This window comes from Muscardinus avellanarius, assembly GCF_963383645.1.
Source record: "Muscardinus avellanarius genome assembly, chromosome: 8".
Classification (NCBI taxonomy): domain Eukaryota; kingdom Metazoa; phylum Chordata; class Mammalia; order Rodentia; family Gliridae; genus Muscardinus; species Muscardinus avellanarius.
This window is the reverse complement of record NC_137794.1, coordinates 41,644,944-41,650,371: the sequence shown is the minus strand read 5'-3', so window position 1 is coordinate 41,650,371 and position 5,428 is coordinate 41,644,944.

The following is a 5,428-nucleotide window of genomic DNA, read 5'->3' as shown; positions in this document are numbered from 1 at the left end:
CACAGATTCGAAGACAGTCTCAGCAAGTAGTGAGACTCATTAACCTAGTGAGATTCTGTTTCAAAATAAAAATAAAATAGGGCTGGGGATGTAGCTCGGTGGTGGAATGTCCCTTGGTTCAATCCCCAGTACCACACACACACACACACACACACACACACACACACACACACAAACATATACACACGTAAATTAGTCAGAGAGAGAGAGAGAGAGAGAGAGAGAGAGAGAGAGAGAGAGAGAGAGAAAGAAGAAGGAGAAGAGGAGGAGGAGGAGGAGAAAGAAGAAGAAAAGGGAGAGACTACAATGAAGGAACACGGAATTCCTGAATGACAGTGAGGGAAATGGAATCTTTCCAAAGGCCCTGAAAAGTTTCCTTTCCTTCGAGTTATGAAGGCTTCAGATTTCCAAAATAAGTGGGTTTTGTTGAAAACCTACTGTTAATCCTTTGAAATTTAAATGATAGAAATTCATAAATAGTAGGAATATTAATCACCACTAGAAAAAGGTGACTGGGTAGGTGAGTACTAGAACCATATAGTGTAAATCTGAAAGAGTGTAAGAACTGAAACAAAACAATTTATCACAGAACATAAATAACAGAACAAGGTTGTCTTCTGTCGTCAGTTCCTTCATATTAAACAAAGAGGTGTGTGTGCGCGCGCGTGTGTGCCATGAATCTTCTAAGCTCTTTCCTGGGGAGGTCCTAGGTAGTTTATATCTAAAAGCCAGTTCCTACAGAACTGACACTAACAGATAGGAACTTTTGAAAAGTCATGAATCTCTGTGTGGAAAATAGCAGCCATCACTGAAGACAGAGCCTGAGGGGCTGTGCAGGTTTTTAGGGAGACACTAGACTTTGGGAAATGTGGAGTTAAGTGCCTCACAGCTGGCAAGTCATAACACATTTATTTTCTGTTCGGGTAGAAACTGAGCTTTTCATATATTGAAAACCATTCAGTCTTCGGGACTGCCTCTTACTTTATTAAATCCAGATGCACATTAGCTTTAGCAAAGTCTAATTAAATGTGTTTTATTTTTCTGTTTCCTTTTGGGCTAATCCTGGAAATGCTGCATATCTGTTATCTGAAATAGATAGCTCTTCTGCTTTTAAGAAAACATCAAGTACTTAGCTAATTAAATGTGATACTCATAGAGTCTTGTTTATAGGAAAGTGTCAACTTTCAGGATGTTGTGTGTAAGTCTTGATAAAATTACATAGAAAATGACCGCATACTGTTTTTTTCATAAGCTGACCTTGCAGTCACCACCGCCTGAAAATGGCTCAAAACAAAAACTGATCTCAGGATTGAACGAAGATAAGATCAAATTGATGTCACAGTAATTACACCGAGTACCATTCAATCATTGGATGGAATTTAGTGTTGATCCCTAGGCTTAGATGCAGGTGGGAACATGCAGTCTTTATTACTCTGCTGGTATAAAAGACAGGTGGGGACTTTATTAACTGCAGTTACCAAGAAATCACAAGACGAAATTAAAATTCCTCCTCTGATCCAGAATCAACTGCCCTGAATACATCCTGCAAGAACTCCAAAGGAAGGTAATATGAATGAAATAATTTGGGGGACTTTTACTGAGGAGTAAAATGCTTGAGAATACAGAGGAGCTTTCAGAGTCTGCTTAAACTGTAGCAAGAAGGGAACTGGGCATTTATTCATTCTCTTTTTAGCACTTGTGATTGAGTTGGGAGGAGGTCTGCAAAACTGTGGCCTGTGATCATAGGCTAAGATGTTATCTAACAGAAGCCAGAAACCAAATGTCTCAAGCTCGGATGCTGCAATGCCTTTGAGCATTTAAAAATGCTTCTCGAGAATTACTGGATGCCATTTGAAAGGCATCCTTCTGCCTGGCTTTCGGGAGCCAGACGAAGGGCAAGCAGACAGTATGCCAGTTGCTGATGTAGTTTTATTATCAGTGTTTAAATGATGCGCAACTACATCCAGCAAGTTGGACCCTGAAAAAGGGATTTTCTTGTTCAGACAAATGACCACAGCTCCTGATTAGATTTCGAATAAATGTTCTCATGCAAAGTTTAATGCTAACCCTAGAATTCGTGAACATTGCCAGCATTTTCTTCTTACATAAAATGCTACAAAAATAAGAGTTGACAGTGTTTCACCAACTATTACTGATAACCTTGCAATAAGTCACTTGCCCAAATCTAACTGGGTAATTCCAATGAGTTTCCGAAAACTTCTTTTTTTTTGTGTGTGTGTGTGTGTGTGTGCGGTATTGGGGTTTCTGGAAACCCTTCTTCCTCCGGGCTACACCCCCAGACCTATTTTATATTTTATTTGGAAACAGGGTCTCTTAAGCGAGTGAGGCTGGCTTCGAACCAGTGCGATCCTCCTGTCTCTGCCTCCCAAGCACGGGGATTACAAGCGTGCGCCACCACGCCTGGTGAAAACTCCTTTTCTGCTACGTTTCCCCCCCTATGATGCTAGGGATTGCACCTGAGGCATTCTACTTCTTAGCTACACCCACCCCAATTCCTAGTTTGTTTTTTTAATTTGAACACAGGGTTTTGCTAAGTTGCTGAGATTCTTGCTGTGCTGTTGAGGCTGGTCTCAGCCTCCCGAGTACTGGGATTATAGGTGTGCACCACCACATCCAGCTCCCAGCCCTATTTTTTTATTTTTTATTTTGAAATAGGGTCTCACTAAGCTGCAGAAGGCTCACTAAATTGCTGAGGCTGGCTGCAAACCTGCAATCTTTCCATCATGGCCTTCCAAGTACTGGGATTACAGGTGTGCACTACCGCTCCTGGCTTCAGCTACCTTTTTAGGTGGCCCTTCACATCTGAATTCTGCATCTTTGGATTCAACAAACTGCAGATCAGAACTTTTTTTTTTTTGCAGTACTGTGAATTGAACCTAGGGGCATTCTACATACAAGCTATAAGCTCAGCCCTATTTTTTTTTTTTTTTTGTGTGTGTTTATTTTGAAAAAGGATCTCACTAAATTTTGGAGGGCCTAAGTAGTGGAGGCTGGCCTTGAACCTGCGATCCCCTTCTCTTAGCCTCCTAAGTACTGGGATTACAAGTGTGTGCCAACACACCCAGCTTAGAAATATTTTCTAATATTGCAGTTATTCAAAATAGTGTCCACCCAAATTGCATTGTAATTCTTCTCATGATCTTTAATTGCGTAAAAGAGACAAGAGTAGTCATCACTTATGAAAGGTTTATGTGTTTTTATTTCAAACTTGACTTTGGTTTTATTAAGTTTTTTTGCAGTAATAAAGTTATTGAAATTTTGAAGCCAGGTGCAGTGGCACATGCCTATAAGTCTAGTACTTGGAAGGCTGAGATGGAAGGATTGCAGGTTCGAGGACAGCCTCAGCAATTTAGCAAGTCTCTCAGCAACCTAGAAAGACCTTGTTTCAAAAACAAAACCAAGAAAGCAAAGAAACAAACAAATAAACATACAAAACCAAACAAACAAAAAAAGGACTTGATAGAGCTCTGAGGTAGAATGCCCCTGGGTTCAGTCTCCAGTAACACACACAAAACAAAACAAAACAAAAACAAAAACGAAAGAAAAGAAAACTTTGACTTATATTTCTTACTATTAGGAAAAGTGAAAGTGTTAGGATACCAATCTATTATCAATTATGTTCCAGACATTCCAGACAGATTCTCAGTTTCATTGTCATCCTTTCCCTCCCTCCCTTTCTTTCTTTCTTTCTCTCTCTCTCTCTCTCTCTCTCTCTCTCTCTCTCTCTCTTTCTTTCTCTCTTTCTTTCTTTCTTTCTCTCTCTCTTTCTTTCTTTCATACCGGGAATTGAACACAAAATGTTCTACTCAGAGCTGTACCCTCAGCCCTATTTTATTTCTTATTTTGAAACAGGGTCTCACTAAGTTACAGAAGGCCTCACTAGGTTGCTGGCCATGAACCCGGGATCCTTCTATCTCAGCCTTCCAAGTTCTGAGATTACAGGTGTGTACCACCATACCCATTTTGTATGTTTGTTCTTAAGGTGAGACTTAAATTTACACAAAAACTTGCTTTCACAGGAAGAAAATTTTTAGAAATTAATCAGTTTTTCCATCGAGAATGGCATGGCAGGAAGCCCCACACTTCCATTTTCATTTACTTTTAATTTTTAATTTTTATTTTTTGTGGTAGTGGGGGTTGAACCCAGAGGCATTCTACCACCTAGCCACACCCCTAATCATACTTATTCTTTATTTTGAAACAGGGTCTCACTAGGTTGCAGAGGGCCTCACTAAGTTGCTGAGGCTGGCTGCGAACCTGTGATCCTTCTGCCTCAGCTTCCCAAGTACTGGGATTACAAGCGTGCGCTACCACACTCAGCTCCCAAACTTCCATTTTTATAGCTTGTGAATCCTAGTTTGCAGTCAGCTTATGGTCCTTGACAACTCTAGTTTTAGTTTGTAATGTTACAGCAGTACCATCGTACTGTTGCTTAGAGAAATCCAGTAATTTCTTGGTGCATCAGACTCAGAACATTATAGAAATGCTTCAGCATCCCTAGTACTCTGGAAGGCAAGAAAGGGTTTGGCTTCCTGGAGTCAAGGGCAATATTATGAATCCAATTAGAGGGGACAACAGTAACAGCATCACCCATGTGTGAGCCAGTCAACTGCGTACTTCTAGGCTATAGGGGGAGCACAAGTGGAGAGGAACTGTCTTAGGATCACAATACTTTTCAAGCAACTAGCAAATTTCTTATAGTCTCTGGCTCGTAGTTGTCTACTCTATGAAATAGATGCTATATAATGCTTTCCTCACAGAAGTGTAAAGAGAATCAAACAAGTGAATGTATGTCAAGGCCAATCCTTATCCCCCACTCCTCACTCCCCACTGTCAGATAGTGGGCCTCATAACTTGACCAGTAATTAAATTCCTGAGTCACTGTTCTTTATCAAAATGAAATGACTGTGTGTGTGTGTGTGTGTATGTGTGTGTGTGCGCGCGCGTGTGTATGGCACGGAGGATTGAACCCAGGGGCATTCTATCTCCGAGCTACAGCTACAGCCCTTTTTCAAAAACTTTTTTTTGAAACAGGATCTCACTAAGTTGCTGAGGCTGGCTTTGAACCTGTGATCCTTCTGTCTTGGCATCCCAAGTATTGGTATTACAAAATGTACTACCATGTTTGGTGTGAAATGACTTTTTTGATTTTGGGGTACTGGGGATTGAAACGAGGGGGATTCTACTTCTGAACTACACTCTCAGACCTATTTTCATTTGAAACAGAGTTTGACTAAGTTGTGGAGGGCCTCACAACTTAGTAGCTGAGGCTGGCCGCGAACCTGTGACCCTTCTGTCTCAGCCTCCCAAGTACTTGGATTACAAATGTGTGCCACCATACTCGGCATGAAATGACTTTCTAAAGATAGTTTGCCCTCCTCAACTTAGTTGGACCCTGTTTCAAAAT